Consider the following 23,649-nt stretch of genomic DNA (forward strand, 5'->3'; position numbering starts at 1 on the left):
GTCTATCAGTGGGTTTGATTTTGTGGACTTTCCATATTCCTTTTCCTGTCTTCCTCCAGTCACTCTTCCTTCTTCCTGGAACCTGCTCTGCATTTCATTTAATCCACACACTTTCCTTCCTGTCCCAGGCACATCCCTTCTGGCTCTGAACCTCCAGCAACTGCATCGCTCACTTATACATATCTCAGCAGCCCCGTGCATCACAGCGTGGAAAAGAAACTGCTACTGCACTGCTGCTCGGCCTCTTTCGCTTGAGAGAAAGCCCGAGAGTGTCATTCAAAAACCCAGGGTAGGCTGAAATATGGGGGAGACAAAGCTTCTGAGAAGCAGAAAGCTGTTTTGAAAAGGCAAAGGTGTGTTTAGTAGAAGGACACTTGATCCCATCTATTCTCGCCTTAGCCCTGTTTGAGGAAGATTCTTCTTCTCGGGGGGCAAGTGGGGCAATTTGCCCCAGACCCCGCAGGGGCCCCCATGAGAATATAGTATTCTATAATATTGCAACTTTTTTTTATGGAAGGGGCCCCCAAAACTGCTTTGCCCCAGGCCCCCTGAATCCTCTGGGTGGCCCTGTTCTTCTCAGCCCATACAGATTAGTAAAACCGAAGCCATGGTTAAAGTTAATTTATTTTCCCCCATTCACGTTGTTTGTTCACTCTTGGCGTTGCCTAGCCGCACACCACAACTGAACTGCCCTCTCTCCCCTTTGGCCCTAAGCACTTTCAAACCCAACACGCAGGCTCCAGCGCGCATTAGCCCGAACGGGCACAGCACCAGTGCCAAAGCCGGCCCAGTCCCACCCACTCCTGACGGCCGCGGAAGTTATCTAGGCAGAACTTCATGCCTGTCGGATCTGCTACTCCCAGGACAGAGGTTCTCCCGATCCCATCACTGGCTTGCACCTGGTGTGCTGGGACAGTCATTGCCGCCGAACTTCCCCGCAAGTGGGTCAGTTACAGCCAAACACCGCGTGGGCAGGCTTCGCACTCACCGGGGAACCGCGGCTGGGGTGGGTGCGACAGGCGGGCAAGGCACGCGCAGGGCAGCAGCCGCTCCTGTGCCAGGGGACGGGCAAATCCTTGCAGCCGAGCGCTCTGGCAGCTACGGTACAAAGAGCGAGACTACGAATATCCCCCTGACTGGCGCGTTTCTGGGGGAGCCGGGACGGGGAGCGGACACTAGGCCGAGCTTTGCCCTCGCTCACCCGGGAGAAGGTGATCGGGCCCCTCGGACGCTCGCACTAACGTGGCTGCTGCCCCGGGAATAGTGATTTCACTCACCCAAGCCAGACACCGGCCGGGACAAAGCTACCAGCTCCACGCCAGGGGCTCCGAGTCCCTCCCCACCGAGCCGGCGCGGCGCGGCGCGGCGGGCAGAGCGGGGTCCGGGGCAGGCACAGCGGGCTGCTACCGCCGGTCCGCAGCGCGTAGCGCCAGCCTGGGCTCAGCTCGGCACCGCTCGAGCCGAGAGCCCCAAGCCACACGGGCCTGACTGCGAGACGGCGCCCGGCGGAGGTTCCTCCTCTCGCCCACAGAGACCAGCGTGTCCGCAGGGCAGGGTCCGCGCCCCCCGCCTGGGCCGCCGAGCCCCCGGCAGCCCGGCAAGAGGCGCTGCTCCCTGCCTACCCCGCTCACACGGCGCCCCAAGCCCCGCCAGCCCCACGCTCAGGGCTCCGCACAGCGCCCGCCGCCGGGATCGGCCCCGCGGTGCCCGGGGCAGCCCGCAGGAGGCTCGCCAAGGGAGACCATCGCAGTAGAGCTCCCCGGCCAGCCCCTACACGCGGCGCTGCGGCGGCCACCAGCCCGGCTCCCGCGGGCTTTGGCTTGCATCGAGCCCGGAGCAGCCGCCGTGCGGGCGAGTCCGCATCTCCCTGCCCGGCGCGCTGCTGAGCCCCGTCAGTCCCCGAGGAGCGCCGGGCTTGCCGCTGCACTCCGCCCGCCCGGGCTTCGGCCGCAGCGATTATCCTCGGCTCCCGGCCCAGCTCTGGGCAGCCTCGCCCGCTGGAGCCAGGAGCCCGCTGCTGGGGCTGGTCCGGGCAGCACCCGGTCCCCTTCCCTCCGGTGGGTGAGCGGGGCTCCCGGGGGCAGCGGTGCCAGCCCCGGGGCGCGTGTGACTAGGGCAGGAGCGCAGAGCCGCGGGGAGCCGCGACGCGTCAGCCTGGGGCTGCCCAGTCTGCAGCGAGCCGCGACTGAGCCGCCCGGGGAGAACAGCGGGGTCGGCCCAGTTCCTGTCCGGTCCCCGGGCTCTCCCCTCCCGGACCGACCCCTTGGGGGCCGCCGGCGCAGGAGCTCCGGGTCCGCAGCCCATCGCAGTGGGGTATTACTGGGAGCGCAGCGCGGCGGGGCTGCCCCGAAACCCTCCCCTCAGCCCGCTCCCGCAACCCGCACAAACTCCGCACCCCCGGGCCCAGAGCTGCGGCTCCGGGCAGCCCATCCTCCGCTGCCCGGGTTCCCAGGCCAGGGTTCAGAGCTGCGCCTCCCGCAGCCTGCTCTCCGCATGCCTAGCCGGCCCCCATCACCGCCGCTCCGCCAGGCATTGCCCCGCCGCTACTCCCCAGCCTGGCCCGCGAAGGGAGCCGGGCCCCACGGCGCAGCCTGCCCAGCTGCCGGCAGCGAAACCCGGCCCGGAGCTTCCTGCAGCCACGGGGAGGGAGTCAAGTGCAGAAAGAGCCGGTCCTGCCCTATGCCCCTCCGCCAGCGACCGCTCCTGCCGCGCGCCTCACCCGCCCCGCACCCCCTGCCCTTCCAGCCCCCTCCGACCCCGCACCCCCTGCCCTCCACCGACCCCGCACCCCCAGTCCTCTCCGACCCCGCACCCCTTGCCCCTTCAGCCCCCTCCGACCCCGCGCCCCCGGGCCCCTGCCCTCCACCGCTCACCGACCCGCACCCCCTGCCCTTCCCGCACCACCTGCTCCTCCAGCCCCCTCCAATCCCGCACCCCCTGCACTCCACCGCTCACCGACCCCGCACCCCCTGCCCCTCCAGCCCCCTCCGACTCCGCATGCCCTGCCTCTCCAGCCCCCTCCGACCCCGCACCCCCTGCCTCTCCAGCCCCCTCCGACCCCGCACCCCCTGCCCTGCACAGCTCACCTACCCCGCCGCACCCCCTGCCCCTCGAGCCCGGGCCGACCTCGCACCCCCTGCCCCCACCCAGACCGCACCCGCCTTCTGCCCCTGCACAGCACCCGCCAGCCCCACATGCGGGGTTACCCATCACCGTCTGCCCTTTCCCCCCGCCCGTGCCTGCCCTGCAGCGCCGCTGCCCTGCCTCGCAGCGCGGCCGGCTCCCTCGCTAGCATCCCCTGCCCGCAGCCGGGTCCCTGCCCGGCTCTGCCCGCCCCTGGGTGCGCGCTGGCCGCGCTGAATGACAGCTTACCTGCACGCCAATCTTCATCACACTGACACCGGCCGGGCCGCGCAGCCTATACTCACCGCCCGCCGCCGCGCGTCACGGCCCCGCCCGGCCCGGCCCCCGCCCCGCGCCGGCTCCCGCCTGGCTCCCTCTAGCGGGCCGGCCTGGGCCGCCGCTACCGGCGTGCTCCGAGCAGCGCGGCGGCGTCCGTCCCCCGCCCCATCCCGAGCCAGCCCATCGCAGAGACACTGGGCTGAGCCAGGCCAGCCCGGGCCCTCTTGTCCCGGGGCGCTCAGCTCACGCACTCCCCGTACCCGCCAAACAGCGGCCGGGTTGGGAGACCCCCTGGGCTGGGACTGGAAAACGCGTTAGCAGCAGGACAGCGCAGTGCTAGGGGCTCAAGCTCCCCAACCCTTTTGTTTGGTTTCCTATTTACTCCTTTCAAAGGGAATTTTAAAAATCTCATCCCAACCCCTAGATGTGGGTGAGCTGGAACCATGTGTACATTGGGGGTACTGAGAGCCCTGGATATAATGGAAAACCATAGGCCCTGGAACTACGGGTCCTGCACCCCCTGGCTTGAAGTGGTTTCCATCATATCCAGTGGTTACAGTTTGGTTCCATGGCTCTCAGCACCCCCACTATACACATTGTTCCAGGGCCCCGATGGAAACCACTTTAAGCAAGCCTGTGCAGCTGCACCCCTAGTTCCAGCACCTATGTGTAGATGTTGTAAATGCTTCCCCTCCCCCACCCTAGATTTGAGGTTTGACACACCCACCCCCAGTCGCTTTACTGACAGGAAGTGCATTATTTTACACTCTGCTGCGTGCAAAATAATATATTGGAATTGTAAAAGAGAAATCAGTCCATTAAAAACTACAGAAGGGAGATGATAACTTCTCTCTTCTGCCCTTCCTTTAAACAAAATTATTCCAGGATTTGCTCCTCCAAGGAGCAACAAAAATAGATAAACTAGAGAGTTTTATTCACAGGTCAAAAGTGTTAATTTCAGAAGTGTTACTGATTGATTGTGAAGTCTATTAAATAGAGAGAGGCATCTGTGATAGAGTTATTTTTAAAACAATAACAAAACTGACACAAATCCAGTGTAAAGTGATGCAGAGGTTGCACTAGGCATGTTTTTTAATAAATACAAAATCCCCTCACCCCGCACTAGTAGTGCCGACTGAATAATAATATCTATCGCATTATTTATTTGAACGATTTTGCAGCTTTTTAATTAAATTATTTAACACATATTTGTTTCCGACTATTTACCCAGGCCTGGTAAATATCAAAGAAGGAATACTGCTCTTGGTTACAAATGCATGAACTTCTTAGACTTCAGTGTGGATTGCATGTTCGTAGAATTTGACCTCTGTATCTACAGAGGGTATGAGTGCCTTACACTTGGGGTAGTCATTTAAGCTTCTTCTGCAAAGTAGATGTAAAACACTGCCAGCTGCCACCAACAAGGGTCTGTGGAAGATTCTGATTTGGTTTGTTGTTTTGTACAGATAAAAGTGACTGCACAAGATTCCAGGCAAGAAGTCGGGGCTTATGTAGCTTTTTCTATATTTTTATGTGGCATTGAAGGATTGTTAGTATACCTTGAATTTGGACAGACTGCAAAAGATTCTTTTGATTCCACCACCACCACCCCAACTCTTCTTATAAGGTGTAAATGTTTCTTTCAGGATTTTCTATGATATGCCAGTATAGAACCAGAGATTTGAGAACCTCTGAAAAGTAAAGCATTGGGTCCTCTTTTCATTACTGTAAAACTGAACTACTTTGTCTACCTGAGGAATAGTTCTAAATTAAGTCTGGGTGCTATTTTTTTCTAAACCAGCAAAGAAGAAAATGATAAAACCAGCATCCAAAGAAAGGTACAGTATACACAGGGTATGTCTACACTGCAGTTAAACACCCCTTGCTGGCCTGTCAACTGACTCAGGCTTCTGCTATGGGGTTATAAAATTGCAGTGTAGACAGCCTGAATGCAAGCTCTAGGCTTTTCCTCTCACAGCCTCTTCTCCTCACACAAATCCACACTCCTGTATTTTTGTCTGGCTCACCTTAATTGTGGCTTGATCTTTCATTTCTTGTACCCAAAATTCACATTGATTTTAATGGGAGTTTTTCATGTACCGAGCGCAGCCGGAGCCCAGGAGGGGAAGCGCCCGGCCAGGGGCGCAGGGTCTGGAGGTCTGGGGGCTGCCCGGCAAACCGTGAAGCCGGTAGCGCTCGGGCAGCTGTTTCGCATGGCTGGGAGGGAGGAGGAGGAATGCGGGGCGCTCACGGGAGGGGGCGGAGTTGGGCCGGGGAAGGGGCAGAGTTGGGGCGGGGCCAGGGCCCCCTGGAGTGTCCTCTTTTTTAATGTTTAAATATGGTAACCCTAGAAGAGGGGAGCTAATGTCAGGGTGCCCCCCTCCCCCTACTCCTGCCCCCTGCTTATCCCTTCTCCATATAGAGCAGGGTGGGGACAGGACAGGGCTCAGGATGGAGAGAGCTTGCTGGCCACAGCTGCTGTCTCAACTTCCTTTTTAAAGGCAATGTACTTAGAGTGATGTCAGCGTACTTAAAGGGGCAATGCGCATCTCTCTCTCTCTCTCTCCCACACACATAGTGTGTCTCTCTGTCTCTGTCTGCCATGCTGTCTCCCCTCCCTCCATTCATGCTGCCCTGTAGAGTGTGAGGCTACATTAACAACAATGCGTTAACCCTTGAGGGCTCAGCCAAATGCTAGTTCATCATTTAGCAGTAAGGCATTCCCTGGGAAATATCCCACCCTCTTCCACCCTCTAACTTCACCACCTCAACCAAGTTTCACAATCATCATTGCTGTGTACAGTATTAAATTGTTTGTTTACAACTTATATTTTGTGTATATCTATCTATCTTTTTTTGTCTGGTGAAAAAAATTTCCCTGGAACCTAACCCCCCCCCCATTTACATTAATTCTTATGGGGAAATTGGATTCGCTTAGCATCATTTCGCTTAAAGTCACATTTTTCAGGAACATAACTACAACATTAAGCGAGAAGTTACTGTATTCTCAAATAGTTCAGAAGGATTGTAGGCAGAGCTAGAAGTTGCCTATAAATTAAGGTTGCCTAACACCTTCCATTGTAAGAACCTTTTTCAGTTGATTTTAACTTTGCCAAATTTTAACCATTCAGGCTGCAATGTTCCTCAGGTAGAAAAAAGTTTTAGCTAAAATGGCTCCACTGTTTCCAGGAATGATGTGAGGGAAGAATACAGTGTTTTGGCCATGTTACAAAGTCTTAAAGTCATTTAGATGCCACATGAGAGAATTCCCTTTAAAAAATAAACGTAAGAAATTACATTAAAAGGACATTAAGGATGCAAAGTCAAACACTCAAAATGTAGGAAATGCAAAATTAAAGTTGCCTGTGCAACTTTAATTCAGCTCCCTTGCGCACATACATTATGATATAGTCTTTAATTACATGATCTCAGAGTATTTTTTCCAAAGGACCCCTACCTCAGTCAGTGTACAAGATGGGCAGTGCTCTGGGAGCAAATCAGGGTTGGATAGTCAAGGAGGCTGTTGTTTATAGGACCTCTGCCCCTAGGTGCCGACTTACCAAGTGTCCGGGGGCTGCTCCACCCCGCTCCGCCCCAGGCCCTGCCCCCACTCCACCCCTTCCTCCAAGACCCTACCCCAGCTACAAGGGAAGTCAATGGGAGCTGGGCTTTGAACATATAAAGTGCTAAGTACTCTGAAGAGTCAGGTCGTAGGTGTCTCAAATTGGGCATCTAAAATTACTGGATATTTTTCACAATTTTGGTCTCAATCTCTCCGTGACTCAGTTACCCATCTGTAAAATGGGCACTATCACCTTTCTTCACAAGGGGGTTGAGAAGATAATTCATTAATGTTTGTGAAGCACTCATATCAGTGATAAACCTCATAAAAATCCCAGGAGGATATTAATTTTGCAATCAGTGCAGGGTTTGATTGGTGTGCAGTAAGTAAGGCCTGGGGCCACAGATTGAATGATGAGGATAAAAATTACTGAATAACTACTCATTCAGTGAGCACTGTCTATCCTGTGCATTGAGTGAGGCAGGCATCCTGTGGGAAAAACATTATCTGATTCTATAATTAAAGACTGTACCATAATGCGTATGCACAGGGGGAACCAAATTAAGGTTGCACAGGCAAACTTAATTCTGGTATTTGCTAACTTCTGAGTGTTTGACTTTGGAAACTCAGCATTCTTTTAACATAGATTTTTGTGCATACTTATATATAAACTAGGAGCCCTCCCTGCCCCAGATCAAGTAACAATATTAATGATTTGGGCTCAATAAAACATTCCCTATCAGCTTGCAAACACCATATTATATCTCAGGGCTGTCAAATGGTTTTAAAAAAATAATTATTAATCAAAAGATTTAAAAAATCGTTGCAATTAATTGTAGTTTTAACCACACTGTTAAACAATAATACAATACCAATTTAAATTTATTATAAATATTTTTGCATGTTTTTCTACATTTTCAAATATATTGATTTCAATTACAAACAGAATACAAAGTGTACAGTGCTCACTTTATATTATTATTTTTATTACAAATATTTGTACTGTAAAAAAGCTAAAGAAAAGATAATATTTTTCAATTCACCTGATACGAGTTCTGTAGTGCAATCTTTATTGTGAAAGTACAACTTACAAATGTAGAATTTTTTTTGGGGGGGGGGTGTCAATTAATAGCAGTTAATGCAAATGATTAACTCAAAACAAATTAATGCATTATTTTTCAACAAGTGTTAATTGCACACTTCTGTTTTGAGCCTCTTAACTTACTGTACTTCATTGCTTGGCGGACATTGGTACAGTTCTACTGTAAAAATCATGATCTGGAGTGATTAAATATCAGAAAAAGTTAATGGAGCAAAGCAGCAAAAGTTCAGGTCTTTTGAATGGGAAGTCTATTTTTAAAAAACTTACGGATGGTTCTCTGGATAAAAAGATGATTATCTGGTAGCTATTGCGAGGCTGAGCTCCAGTACCACCGATGTAGTTCAAGTCTGCAGTACCACCTATGCGCTAAACATGCTTTCACCTCCAGTTCTTGTGCTACAGGTAACCCACCAGCAGCAAATGAATCCCACCAGCCGCGACAGAGTACGCTTACAGAGTTTCAGGGTCGCTTCAAGCCAATGGATCAAACAAAGTACAACAGGTTAACCAATGCTATTGCAAAGTGGATAGCTATCACTGCAGACCACTCAACATTGTAAATGACAGAGGGCTAAGAGATGTTATTCAAATTGCATCTTCCAATCAGTCATATACTTTGCTCTCTGGAGGAGCATTGCATCAGGACCTATATCACAATGAGAAAACTACAAAGTTGGAGCTTCTGAAAAATGCACTAGCTGTTGCTTTGACTGGTGATCACTGGACATCCATGAGCCATCACAGCTATCCTGGAGTCACAGCACACCTGAGCGCTGCTGCACGGACACTGCAGTTGTTTGCTTTCAAAGTAACACATAAAACTGCGATTAATCGCAACTATTTTAAAAATCTAATTAATTTGTTTTCATTATTTGCTTGTGTTAACTGTGATTAATTTACAGCCCTAATTATACAGAGAGAGAGAGAGAGAGAGAGAGAGAGAGAGAGAACACAACACTGACAACTGGAAAAGTTGTATTCAGGGCCGGTGCAAGGAAGTTTGGCGCCCTAGGCGAAACTTCCACCTTGCGCCCTTCCCCCCCCCCAGGCCCGGCGGCAGCCCCCCCCCCCCCCCCCCCCCTGCCCCCCCCCCCCGCGGCCGCTTTCCCCCCCCCTGCCCCGGGGCGCCCCCCCCCGCAGGAGCTCCTCACCCCAACTCACCTCTGCTCCACCTCTTCTCCGAGCACGCCGCCCCCGCTCTAATTCTCCTCCCCTCCCAGGCTTGCGGCGCCAAACAGCTGATTGGCGCCACAAGCCTGGGAGAAGTGGTGCAGCGACGGCGTGCTCGGGGAGGGGGCACAGCAGAGGTGAGCTGGGGTGGGGAGCCCTGCGGCAGCTCCCCACCCCGAGGCACCCCCGCGGCAGCTCCCCACCCCAGCTCACCTCTGCTCCGCCTCCTCCCCCCCTCTAATTCTCCTCACCTCCCAGGCTTGCGGCGCCAAACAGCTGATTGGCGCTGCAAGCCTGGAAGACGGGAGAAGTGGAGCTGCAACCGCGCGCTCGGGGAGGGGGCATAGGAACGATGTAAAAAAAAATTGGGGGCACTGCTTTTTGGCGCCCCCCAAATCTTGGCGCCCTAGGCAACCGCCTAGTTTGCCTAAATGGTAGCACCGGCCCTGGTTGTATTCCTGGTGTGCTGGACCACTGTGATCCCTTCATGGAACACCAGCATTGTGCACAGACTCCTGGTCAGAGTTGTGCAGGGGGCGGGAGGGTTAGCGGGATCCTCCCCTACAAAATATACCCTTTAGCCTAGAAGAAGATGAAATAGGCTGGGAGCCTTGAGATCAGGAGCCAAGGCCTGGCCTACTCTAAACAGTTAAGTCAACACAAGACAGCTTACATTGACTTAACTGTGTATGCATTTACACTTCATCTACATCTACAGCTCTGGCCACTGTAATTGCCCCATTACGCTGTCTTAATAACACCACGTCCCCGAGTAGTGTAGAGTCAAGGTCGACGTAGTTAAGTCAATGCAGTGTCAGTGTAGACCCTGTGTTACTTACATCAACTGTTAGTGGTCTCCAGGAGGTGTCTCCACCCTGACTGCTCTGGTCACCATTGTGAACTCCATTGCCCAGCGGCCAGGGAACTGCTCCTCCCCTTTAAAGCCCTGCATTTTTGAAATTCTATGTCCTGGTTGCCCAGCTTGGAGAGCACACCTAGCAACTCTAGAGCATGCCTGGCAACTGCCCTGCTAACCATGCTGGCTACACGCTGCAGACGCACTCCTGCCTGGAGTACACCGGACATGGTGGATCTCCTGGGTCTGCAAGGCACAGCTCCGATCCAGGCATAGAAACATCAACATCTACAAGCAGATCGCTTGGGTCATGGAAGTACAAGGGCTATAGGAGGGATGCAGCAGTGCCGTGATGTGGTGACGACACAGGAAAGGAAACAGAACACCAGGTTTGTTGGTAGCCAGAGAGCTTTACAAGCCTCCTGCAAAAAGCCTCCCAGGAAAACTTTTCCTGGGGTTTTTATTCTCTCCTTACTTTGTTTACAACACTTCTTAGTGATTACATTCTTTGCGCATGAAGAAGCCAGGCAGTATACATGCACATGAGATTACAAACCCATCTCCTGAGCGCGTGAACACCAGCTGCAAAGGTGATGTCAGGTTGCCAATAAGTTTTCCAAACATATACGCTAGGACAAGGTCATTCCTGCCTCGTTGCCAAGGGAACAGTTTGCCGTTCTTCAAGGCTTGTGATTAGGGAGCAACACATTCCTACATCCCCCCCTATTTTATTTTATATGCGGTGTTTAGACAGCACCTTCGCAGGGTAGTATACACAATACCACTAGATTGGATAAACATTAAAGCAGCAAAGCAAAACGCCAAAAATCAAAACTAAGACCCCATACTATAAAAGGGTCTTTATCCACTCTAAGGGTGGCTATGACTAAATATAATTCCACCAAGGAGGAAAAACGTCCTGGCGGATAGTTTAAACATAACATCTCAGCATATTAATTTGCTATTGCATGCAATTACTATTATCAGTAAGCTTAAAACAACACATTTCTTTCACTGTTTCACACCCCAGATGTTGCTGGGTGGTTTGCAGACAGGAACAAGGCAAGTACTTAACAGACCTTGCATTTCCGGGACAACGGCCAGGCAGAAATCAGATTGATTTAATACTTTTGCCAGGTGGACCCAGATGTCTTGTAATGTGGTGTCATTAACATACACACAGCTATTATTAGCTTGAAAAAGTAAATGTCCTGTCAGGTGTAATTCCAGGAGCACTGACTAAAATTAACTGGGCATACCAGGTAGTTTAATTTCCCAGATGTCTTGGTGAATTACTCAATTCCACATGCATCCTCCCCATGGACCCGGCAGGGTTTGGTATGTGGGAGCCCACATCCCCTTTACCGGTCCATATGCTTGGAAGGAGCATTGAGAACGTCTGCACTTTCACCCAGAAAGTCTCCAAGTATGTTTCCATGGCCACAGATCAGATGGTACTCCTGATGTGTCTGTAAGGGCAGTGGGCCAAGCCTGAACATGCTAGATCCCACTGCAATGCCTTCCCAGCCTTAGTGATATTCAATACCATCTCTGTCAGCAACTTCTGGGTCATTGTCTGTATTTGGATGTGTTACAGGGGTAATAGTGTGATGGAGGAGATGGCAGGGGCAATGGCAACAAGCTGCCTTTGGTACTTATCATTTAAAATCCAGTTAGGGAGGGCAATACATGCTGAGGGACTTATCCAAACCACAGGGCGCAGCCTGTAGAATAAACCCCAAAATCCAATCAATACCACATTTTCAAGCATGGGTCCCACAAGTTTCTTTCTGCCAGGGTATAATTTTTTGTTTTTTTCACCAGGGTCAGTTCTTAATATTTCTTGTAGTCAGGAATTCCTGGACTTTGTGGTTTCAATGAAGCAAATGTTCCTTTTTCTCTTTTCCTGAAACAGTGTGGTTTAGCATCATACAGGGGAGAGGTTACTAGCACATCACCCTGTAATGGTTTTGTGTCTTCTAGAAAAATCTAAAGCAACAGTAGGTCTGTCAGTGGACAAGGGAGAGGTTACTAGCACTTCACCTTGTCTTTTTTTTCTTTTTCCTGCTGTCCAGACGGCACAGCAGAACTAGAAGGAGAAATAGGCTTATCATCAGTTAGAAAGTTTTCCCGAGGTGGAAGGGTCTTTTTGCAGTGAGAAGCATGGGTCCAGGCAGTCAGTCCTTGGCACTTCACAGCGGTGTTGGTGGTTAACAGGACTTGGAAAGGGCCTTTCCAGCATGGAGCCAAAGCAGTCTTTCGTTGATGGACTTTACATAGACTCAGTTTACTTGTTTCAATTAATGGCAGGGGTGCTAGGGTCTTTGAGTAGCACTTCTTTTCCTGTGAAAGCGAGACCTAACACATTTCATTAATGCTTGGCAGTGTTTTGCAAATTTCATTGTTGCTCGGGCACATTCAAGCCCCCCCCCCCCTTGTCTTGGGGGTCAGCCAAGTTTTGGCTATGACCTTGGATGAGCCTGCAAGCTGTATTTTCCTCTCAATTAACTCATTCTGTGCTTTTTCCTCTTTTCCCTTTCTCAGCTTCTTTTAACCTACAAAGGAAACTTGCACTCTTTACTTATACACTTTTTCCCAACAATGAACGCATACACCTTGCCTTTATACAGTACATTAGTCTTATTATTCAATGTATGCCATATACACTCTTTCAGTAAAATAACTGTATTACAGAGCTTTGGAGCAACAAACCGGGACAAGCACACCCACTTTTGAGGAGTTCACTCGGTACAACCTTAGGTGTCTAATTGCTTTTCTCCCTTCCCAGCCCTTTGGCTAGAAATTTGAGGTAGCCAGAAGGATCCCATGGGCAATATGGGGAGTGGGTTAACCTTCCATGTCCTTGTTTCCAAAGACTGTTGGTATGCAATTCTTAACAACAATTTTTGCCATAAAACACAAAAATAATCCCTATTGTGCCAATAAATGCATGGTACATTGAATGCTGTTTAGCTGGCATCCGTTTTCTCTGATGATTTGAAAAACAAAAGAACAGAGGTCTACCCCTTCTGGGCAGTCAGTCATTGCTTAAAATATTTCCTTGTATTTGTTTTATAGGCAGCCCAGGTTTCAGTGGCTTCTACCTTATCAGTTAGAAAATTGCATTAATACAAATGCTTTCTGGCTTGCTTCCAGATCCAAAGCTATCCACAGCTTAAAGATTCTTACTTAAAAAGGGTCACAATTAACTTTCCCAGACTTTTGATTACCTTTTACTTCTAACTCCTGCTTTCAAACACACAGTGATCTGAACAAGACAACACAACCTATATTGGTAGGTTTGCATTTCCTTTACCTCTGCTACAATACACACTGCACATGTTCTGGGGAAAAGCGGCCACTGCGCAACCCATACGGGCTCGTCAGTGAGCCAACGGAGGGGGAGGGCCGTACGCCTAATCATCAATATGGATGGTGGCAATTAAAGCAATTTCCCTGAGGCTTCTGCCCCTTATGCAGGGCAGCTGCCAGCAGGGCCATCTGATGGGTTTGAGTGCCCACATCAGCACACGCCTGCAGCAACTCCGCCAGGGTCAAAGGACTTAGAGGACTCGCCCGCAGCGGGGACCCTGCGAAACGTGCGACGGGCACACTGGCCAATGATGGGAAAAGCTACCTGGGGCGTGCCCACCGCCTGCTCGGGGATGCCCGAAAACTGCCCTGTGCCATATAACTGCTCAGCAAGATAAGCCCCCCCACCATGTGCTGCTGCCGCAAGCGCCTCTCGCTGGTACTCGCTGTCCCACACAACGTATTGCGCGGGAGACAGCACCATGCGACACATGTCTTTCCAATCTTGGGGGAGTAAGTGATAACCGTTTGACACACCTTTCAAGATCCCCCGGAGCTCGTGCAGAACCGAGTAGGGGAGAGCCTCCCAGTCCACTACCCACCCCCCGTTTCCATTATCCCGCCTAGAGACGGGGAACGCCTCGAACCCACGGCTGGATTCTTCGCCGGTCAAGAGACCGGCCTCGCGTGCTGGCTGCACCGCCGCGGCGTCAGCGCCCCCCCGCCTGACCGGTGGGCAGGGGGGCGCCGCCACGGGCGGCGGCGCAGGGGGCGTCAGCTGCGGGTTGGAGGGGGGGGCCCCATCACCTGGGGGCAAAGGGGAAACCGGCTTAAGGCCGTCGGGGCCGAACCCCTCCAGCGCCTCCTTACAACGCTGCCAGAGCAGCAGGTGCTGAACTGGGGCACGGGGTTCACAATACAAGGTGATTCCAATCCGTATCCAATCAAAAAGCTGTAAAGACCCGCAGTCAGGATACCAGGGGCACTGGCGATCTATTTCCCTTAGAAGGTCCTCAATATGAGCGACCGGGACAGCGACACATGATCGCTGCCGTATAATCTTTTGTAACTCTCTTGCGTGCTCCCTCTGGGCACTGGAGAGTCCCCCCCCCATACTCACGAATAAGGGGCGGCAAACAGCCGTGGGGTGCACTCGGCATATCCAGCCGGTGAGTAGAGGGGTATCACGTCGGGGTCACCAGCTGTGGTGACGACACAGGAAAGGAAACAGAACACCAGGTTTGTTGGTAGCCAGAGAGCTTTACAAGCCTCCTGCAAAAAGCCTCCCAGGAAAACTTTTCCTGGGGTTTTTATTCTCTCCTTACTTTGTTTACAACACTTCTTAGTGATTACATTCTTTGCGCATGAAGAAGCCAGGCAGTATACATGCACATGAGATTACAAACCCATCTCCTGAGCGCGTGAACACCAGCTGCAAAGGTGATGTCAGGTTGCCAATAAGTTTTCCAAACATATACGCTAGGACAAGGTCATTCCTGCCTCGTTGCCAAGGGAACAGTTTGCCGTTCTTCAAGGCTTGTGATTAGGGAGCAACACATTCCTACACCGTGAGAAAGCCTAGGGGCTGCTTCAGGCATACCAGAAGGCAAGGGAGGCTAACCAACTAACAAGTTGCTCTGGTGCATAGTTACAGACCTGCTGCTTTTACAAAGAGCCATCCTCAAACTCCCCCCCCACACCCACACACCAAGAGCCCCGTGGACACTCGGAGGTCCCTGCCGTGAGCACAGACAAGGAAGACAAGGTCAGGAGTGCCATTTCAGATTTTGGTGGGGGTGGCAACTTTAATGTGATTCCAGGGGTTATTTAGGCACCTGAAAATGCTATTTGGAACACTTCAGCAGTGTCCTTTTGATACGTGAGAACATACACTGCAAGTTTTCCAGATTAAAGAAAAACAAGACAGAAAATATGGCCGTTCTTATGTTCCTATGTTCAGCAAGTTAAAAAAGTATGGATTGGATGAATGGACTATAAGATGGATAGAAAACTGGCTAGATTGTGGGACTCAACGGGTAGTGATCAACGGCTCAATGTCTAGTTGGCAGCCGGTATCAAGCGGAGTGCCCCAGGGGTCAGTCCTGGGGCCGGTTTTGTTCAACATCTCTATTAATGATCTGGATGATGGGATTAATTGCACCCTCAGCAAGTTTGCAGATGACACTAAGCTGGGGGGAGAGGTAGATACAATGGAGGGTAGGGATAGGGTCCAGAGTGACCTAGACAAATTGGAGGATTTGGCCAAAGAAATCTGATGCGGTTCAACAAGGACAAATGCAGAGTCCTGCACTTAGGACGGAAGAATCCCATGCCCCTCTACAGGCTGGGGACCGACTGGCTAAGCAGCAGAAAAGGACCTGGAGATGAGTGAGCAGTGTGCCCTTGTTGCCAAGAAGGCCAATGGCATATTGGGCTATATTAGTAGGAGCATTGCCAGCAGATCGAGGGAAGTGATTATTACCCTCTATTCAGCACTGGTGAGGCCACACCTGGAGTACTGTGTCCAGTTTTGGTCCCCCCACTACAGAAGGGATGTGGACAAATTGGAGAGAGTCCAGCGGAGGGCAACGAAAATGATTAGGGGGCTGAGGCACGTGACTTACGCGGAGAGGCTGAGGGAACCGGGGATCTGTTGGGACATATCATCCCGAGTCCTCTTCCTCCCTCCTTTTCTGGCTCAGCCATTCCACTGGTGCGGATGGAGAGTCCCTCAAGGCCACATTTACAGCTGCTGAAGGTACAATACACAGAGTTCAGTGTGTTCAAGATCAATCTAAACTTAGGATACTGAACTCACTCCCCTTGATCCACACAAGTTGTAAGCACTACAGTCTCATTTCTCCGTGGGATCTATACTGCACAGGAGCACTCACAGCACCAGCCATGGTGAATACAGCCCTGGGGTGGGGGGCGAATGGGGGAAATGATGGGGGTAGATCATGGGCATGAGTGTGTATAGGGCAATTGAACTGAATACTGGCACCATTATCCACAGGACTTGGAGGATCATCCTTGCAGACAACATGGACAGGGACAGAGCGGAGAGGAGAAAGGCGCCGGAAAAGGAGAGGAATGTGCAGCAGGAGATGCTTGTACATCTCAGGCAGCAGACAGACATGCTGCAGTCAGACTCTGGTGGACCTGCAGGTTCAACAATCCCATGCTAAACCTCTCTCTGCAGCCCATAGAGAACTGCATATCAGGACCTCCCTACACCCCTGCAACATTCCCCATGGCATCAGGCATTGCTGAACTACCCCTACCCCTCCACTTCTGGGACATTAAAGACATTCACAGCTTCACATGTCTTTCACAGGTCAGTGTATAGGTATCTGAAATGGAAATGATTGTTCTTTCCCCTTCATAAGTTTTTTTTCCTTCTAATTTATTAAGTTATAAATGTTTTTCTATTTGCATTGTTATGCAATAAAAGTCTGGTTTTAGAAATATAATTCTTCTTTATTAGTTCACAACATATGCTGGGTGGTGCTGGCATCATTCACAGACAATTTTAATACGTGCATTGGTAATGTTATATTACCACGCACACAGCACCCACCAAAGGGTTCATACAGGGCTTCAAAAGAGCAAGGACAGGTTGTATACACTACAGCAATACACACTACTCTGACTCACAATTAAAATGGTCTTTCAAAACCTCGCTGAGTTGTATAGCTCTTCGTTGAGCTTTTCTTATAGCCCTGCTTATCTGACTGCTCAAAATTAGCAGACTGCCATTCTACCTCCACTGTGGAAGTTTCCCCCCGTTGCTTCACAGATATTATGGAGGACACAGCAGGTAGCTATAACGATTGGAATTTTTTTTTTCCACTGAGGTCCAGTTTCATGAGCAGAAAGCACCAGCGACCAGTCAAATGACCAAAGGCACTTTCAACTATCATTCTGCATCTGCTCAGCCTGTAGTTGAAGTGCATTTTGGTGCAGTCGAGATGGCTGGTGTGTGGCTTCATAAGCCATGAGAGCAAGGGGTAGGCTGAGTCTCCCACGATAACTACTGGCATTTCAACATCGGGAAAGAAAGTCAGGAAAGAAAGTCCTTGCCTGTGTTCTTAAAGATGCGTGTGTCATGCACCTTCCCTGACTGGCCTACATTGATGTCAGTAAAGCATCCCTGGCAATCCACCAGCACTTGCATTACCATAGAAAAGTAGCCCTTTCTGTTGATGTACTCAGCGGCAAGGTGGTCTAGTGTCAAAATTGGATGTGCATGCCATCCATCACCCCGCCACAGTTTGGGAACCTCATTGCTGCAAACCATCCATTATGTCCTGCACACTGCTCAGAGTCTCAGTCCTTCATAGCAGGAGGCGATTAATGGCCCTGCACACTTGCATAACAACAGCCCCTGTGCTGGATTTCCCAACTCTAATTGACTCGCAAGAGATCAGTAAGAATCTGGTGTTGCAAGTTTCCACAGTGTGATCACCACTGGTTTCTTCACTGTCAGTGCAGCTCTCAGTCTGGTGTCCCTGTGCTGGAGGTCTGGGGCGAGTCTGGTGCACAGATCCAGGAATGTGGCCTTGTTCGTCTGAAAGTTCTGCATCCACTCCTCGTCATCACAAACCTGCATGACAATGCGATCCCACCAGTCAGTGCTTGTGTCTTGGGCTCAAAACTGGCACTCTACTGTCTGAAGCTGCTCTGTGAATGCCACCAACACCTTTGATTTGTTTCTTTTTATGTCCCACAGCAAGCTAGCCTCCAGAGAATCATCACGTTCCCTGTGGCTCCTCTTGCGGCTCTGCAAATACCGGAGGATCAGGTGGATATGCGCGCAACACTCATCACAATAGTGCAGAGCTGTGCAAGATCTATGCTTCTGTCACAGATGGCAGACCGTGAGGAGGGACGTTCAGGTTTGTGCAGGTGATTTTGAAAAGGACACAAAATATCATGGGATGCAGATGAAATTATGAGATAGAGAACACTGCATTGTAGGAAGTTGAACCCATGCTACCAGACACCCTGTGTGATTCGTTTCAGCCCCACGAAGCATTGCAAAACCTTCTCAAAACACCCTGCGCTACATGGCGGCAAGTTGCACAATGGGACAGCTACCCACAGTTCACTGCTCTCTGCATCAATACAAGCGCTCCTAGTGAGAATGCGCACTGCCGACACAAGGAGCATAATGTGGACACACAGAAGCAATGTAATAACTGCAGCAGCTTTGTGCCAGCATAATTTAGGTCTACATAATTTTGTAGTGTACACATGGCCCAAATCTCCTCTGCTGCTGACTGCTATTAATATAGCTGCATGTTTTACAACCCTTATTTTTGCCAAAGGTTCATTATGCTAGGAGCAGACAACTATCATTTCTCCAGTTCTACATTTAAGCTAACTGAGATTGCACAAGGTCACATCAGGTAGAACTGGGATTAGAACTCAACTCTCCAATAGTATAGACCCAAGTCACTTGAATGCTAACACAGTCTTTTGCCACAAAGTTGTTCACTGTATATGTTTTCTAGCCACTGCTGAAATCAATAGAAATGTTTCCCTTCCAGATCCAGGAACAGAACCCAAGAATTCTGATTTCTCACCATCCTTGGTCATTAAATGGCTATGCAGCCCACTTGAAAAGTGTGTTAGTTCAAGTGGTTAAGAGAAGGCATTCAGCTGGGAAGGCCTTGTGTTCAAACTCAGTTGCTGATCCGTGATGGGGATGCTGTGGTTCTAAGTGATGGAATTTCTGTTCTGCTAATTAAGGTTGTAATGAAGTTTATTTTTAAAACCAAATTTTGTCAGATTTGAGAGGATGCAAATTGTCAAATCAGCCTGAACTTATGTTGAGGGCCTGAGAGACGGTCCATGAAGTCACTCCTAGGAGAGCCAAGGTCTTTCTGTGATGCTCTGTACCTCGGGGGAACACCCAGCACCCCCATGTTCATCCTTGTAAAATGATTGTGTGGTATCCAATGCAAAATTTGTCATGTCAGGTGTCTTCGGAAGGCTCATGATGCACTGAGCATGGTTGTTATATTGATGTTATAATAATTGTTAGAGTGATGTTATAGTAATGTTATAATTTCATGAATATAGTTGAGACTGAAAATGAATCCTCATGGCTTAAAGCAAGCCCAGGCAAAAGCTCTTCAAGAGCAGAGGGGCAGTTCACACCTCATCAGGGCATGGATGGGACAAACCCAGCGCAGCCTCACAGGAACAAAGGACACTGGCCTAGGCAGCAATAAAAGAATCTGTTAGACTCTCGAGGGAGTCACCCTCCTTCTTTCGGTCAGTTTGGAACTGCAATGAGGTAATGCTCACCTGACTCTGAAGGGTGGGGGCAAAGCCAAGAGGGAAGAAAGAACATGATAAAAGGGAAAGACATTTTGCCATGTTCTCTCTCTTCCACCTCCATCTGCAGACACCACCACCCAGCGACTGAAGCGCTGATCAAAGGGGAGAGCCTGGCTGAAGAGCAATCAGCCAGCTTGTGGTGAGACGCATCTAAGTTTGTAAGGACATTAAAAGTGTTAAGATCAGCTTAGGATGCGTTTTCTTTTTATTTCATTTGACCAAATCTGACTTGTTATGCTTTGACTTATAATCACTTAAAATCTGTTTGTTTATTCTATCTGAAGCAGTGCGTTTGGTTTGAAGCCTGTCAGAGACTCTCCTTGGGATAACAAGCCTGGTACATATCAAGGTCTTTGTTAAATTGACGAACTCATATAAGCTTGCAGCGTCCAGCTGGCATGACTGGACACTGCAAGACAGAGGTTCCTAGGGTTGTGTCTGGGACCGGAGATATTGGCTAGTGTCATTCAATTGCACAATCCAAGGAGCAGTTTACATGCCAGAGGCTGTGCGTGAACAGCCCAGGAGCGGGGGTTCTCACAGCAGAACAGGGTAAGGCTGGCTCCCAGAGTCAAGGATTGGAGTGACCTAGCAGATCACTGGTCCAGATCACACCAGAGGGGAACGTCACACCCTCACATAGCAGCACCAATTCTTATCCACCCTGTCTCTCTGAAAGGATAAGCCGAATTTATGTGCTTAGCTGTGTTATCTGGACAATGGAGCTATTCCTACGTGACCACCTCCATGCTGCTCTATGTTAAGCAGAGACAGTTTTGCCTAGCAATACTTGAACACATTGAAATGGGTGTGTAGCGAATGAGAAGATAGACCTGTGGTGAAGGGACACACACTAGGACCACAAGAAGTGGGTTCTAGGGCTGGTCTGCCACGCACTCTGAGTGATATGGAGCAAATTGTATCAAGCACAGTCCTTGGAGGCACAAGTCGTGAGGTGGCCTTTGTCTCTGTGCCTCAGTTCCTGTCAGTAAATGGGGATATCCAAATGCCGGCATCTCACAAGGGGCTGTGTTAATAAACCCAAAAAGATTTGGGACATGAAAAAGGCCAGAGCTGTCCAGGGAGCAATGAGTGGGCTGAAGCTTTCTTGGGTGTGGAGGAGAAGTGCAGGAGACCTAGAGCTGCGGGAGGGGTTATGGGCATGGCAGTAAAGTTGGCACTGTCCCTGTGGTGTAAGGGGAGGGGGCTGGATCTCTGTTGGGTAGGGGCTGAAGGGAGTGCAAGGATCAGAAAGACCCAGGGGATATGGAAAATTGGGCTGGGGAGCCAGGGCACAAGGCTGGGTCAGTCCTTACAAGGTTTGTATAGAGACTGGGGATTGGTCCTGCTTTGAGCAGGGGGTTGGACTAGACGTCCTCCTGAGGTCCCTTCCAACCCTGATATTCTATGAACTTGGCCTGGTACGGGCTTGAGGGTAGTTTTGTGTCAGTGTAGTGGGTATTTTAGCCTGTCAGTCCTTTGATGAAATGGTGACTCTTAAGGAGCCATTGTGTATGCCGTTCCCTCCACTGGGGGCTGTTTCTGGAGCACTGTCAGGGATGACCCCAGAATTCAACTTTCCGAGACTTAAAGAAACCTCCAGTATCGTCTGCAAAGCCTGGGTATCCCAGAGGTTAAACCACTCCATTGACAGATGTCAGAGCCTCCTGCAGCCTGGTTCAGTCACATGTTTTTAAAAAAGGAAATTCATTTACAAAAGCCTTCATTATGCTGAATCTACACTTGGTGCCTTACAACAATGCCCTGTGCCTGGCATGGGACTTCAAACCCCCAAACTCAAACATTAGGAATCCAGGAAATCCTCGGTTACAACCTCTCCACATCTCCCTGGAAGAAATGTTCATGTGGGAAGAAAAAAAAACAAACAAACCCGACTTACAAACCCAGCAAATGCATAGTTAAGGTGCTGCTCCAAGCAGGACATATAGACCCAGCCTTAATTCTGCCTCCGGAGGGATCACAATAGGAACTGGAATTATATAGTACGACACTGCTCCCTCACAAAAAGGTCTATTTCCTCTGTCACACCATAACACCAAGCCAGGATTCCTGTTCATACAGTCCAACATGACCCTCAATGTCACTTTGTTGTTCCTACTATTGGAAATAAGGAAGTATCTGAAAGTTGCCCAGGAAACTCTTGAATTTCACTCTGCTTGTCTAGGAGTTCTGCTGCTGGTCAGTGCCTGAATCTAAGCCACATTAAGGCCTGGCCTGCACTAGAAAATTAAGTCAGCTTAACTACGTTGCTCATGGTGTGAAAAAACCACAGCCCTGAGTGGTGTAGTTAAGCCAACCTAACCCCCAGTGTAGACAGTGGGAAGTTGACCTAGCTACCGCCTCTCTGGGAGGTGGATTACCTACACCAGGGGTTCTCAAACTTCATTGTACCGCGATCCCCTTCTGACAACAAAAATTACTACACAACCCCAGGAGGGGGGACTGAAGCCCAAGCCACACTGCTCTGGGTGGGAGGGCCAAAGCTGAAGCCCAAGGGATTCAGTCCCAGGCAGGGGGCCTGTAACCTAAGCCCCACCACCCAGGGCTGAAGCCCTCAGGCTTTGGCTTCGGCCCCAGGTGGTGGGGCTCGGGCTACAGCCCTGGGCCCCAGCAAGTCTAAGCCAGCCCTGGCCACTTTGGGGTCCCAACCCACAGTTTGAGAACTGCTGGCCTACACCAATGGGAGAATCCCTCCCATCTGCATTGGTAGTGTCTACACTGAAGAGCTACAGCAGTGCAGCTGCAGTGGAGCAACTCTGCTCTTGTATCATTTTAAGTGTAGACATTTATAGGGGAGCAGACTCACCCCTGCGGTGCCTCCTGCTGGTCACTTCTGGGAATTAGCTCTTCCAACATCCTGGAGCACCCCCTGCAGGCCAGTGATCCACCCATCCTCTGGCCCCGTGCCCCCCCCCAGTGCCCTTGTATCTGGGGTGCTGCCCCCTTGGCAGTACACTCCTCAGTATTAGGGTCTCCCCTCCCTGGGGAACCCCCACCCACTATCCCTACCTCACCTCAGAATAAGGCCACTGCCAGTCACCAACTAGCCCCCACTCCCTGGGGCTGACTGCAGTATAGGCCACTCATCACAGGCAAGGTTGGGTTTGGACCTGCTGCCTTAGCCTACCCATGGGCTGCCCTCTGCAACCCCCAGTACCCCTTGGCCTCCTACTAGGCCACAGCCTGGGGCTATCCAGGCTGGAGCTCCCCAGCCTGTTCCCAGCCCTGCTCCACTCAGGTACTCTGTCTTTAGCTCCCTACTGCCAGGCCCTTCTCTCTCTGAAGGCAGAGAGAGACTGTTGAGCTTTTGACTCCCAGCCTCTTTATACAGGCCAGCTGAGGCCTGATTGGGGCGTGGCCCAGCTGCAGCCACTTCCCCCAATCAGCCAGGGTTTTACTTTGCCCAGCCCCAGCCCTCTGCAGGGTTTTTCTAACCCCTCCAGGGCCAGAGCAGGTGTTCACCCCCCTACAACATTCCTTAGGTGTTGGAGAGTGGTTTGCTTTAGAAAAGCTCGCCCTGGTCAGAGGGAATAATGAGAGTATTGGCATGACTTTGCAGTGTTTATCTTGTGCCTATTGGCAGTGGCAGGGAAGTTTCACAGCCAGTTTGATTGAGCCAAAAAAAGTAGTGTATCTTTAGCAAGTGTTGAAGGGCAGAATAAAAATGCACGGCTGACAGGATTAATGAGGACAATGTTACAAAAAACTTGCCTTCAAATCCTAACAAATGTCTGTATTTTTATTTCAAGTAGCTGAGCTGTCATACTTCAAAAGTTGAGAAATAAACACTGCTTCCTTCGGTTATAGGACCTCTCATTTACACTGAGAGAGCGAGAAGAGAGATTTGCTTAATTGTCCCTCCCACAAAGCCAGGGC

General features: G+C 50.6%; 1 protein-coding gene and 1 long non-coding RNA gene across 4 annotated transcripts in view; one reads left to right on the top strand and one right to left on the bottom strand.

Moving 5' to 3' along the window:
• PKNOX2 (PBX/knotted 1 homeobox 2) overlaps positions 1-1,339 on the bottom strand; it is a 676,497-nt gene extending 675,158 nt beyond the window's left edge. For 2 of the 3 annotated variants that reach the window (XM_026657861.2, XM_026657857.2), the window contains exon 1: positions 989-1,312. The gene's annotated coding sequence lies outside the window, so the exon portion shown is untranslated. Of the gene's footprint in view, positions 1-988 lie in introns of all 3 variants that reach the window. The other variant, XM_026657858.1, reaches the window with a different exon arrangement.
• Positions 852-19,358, top strand: LOC113407775. Its single transcript, XR_003370102.2, has 3 exons — positions 852-945; positions 16,421-16,741; positions 18,137-19,358. It is a non-coding gene; the product is annotated as an uncharacterized LOC113407775 (long non-coding RNA).
• The last annotated feature ends 4,291 nt before the right edge of the window (positions 19,359-23,649 follow it).

This window comes from Terrapene carolina, unplaced genomic scaffold (genome assembly GCF_002925995.2).
Source record: "Terrapene carolina triunguis isolate 2854851 unplaced genomic scaffold, T_m_triunguis-2.0 Scaffold374, whole genome shotgun sequence".
Taxonomy (NCBI): Eukaryota; Metazoa; Chordata; order Testudines; family Emydidae; genus Terrapene; species Terrapene triunguis.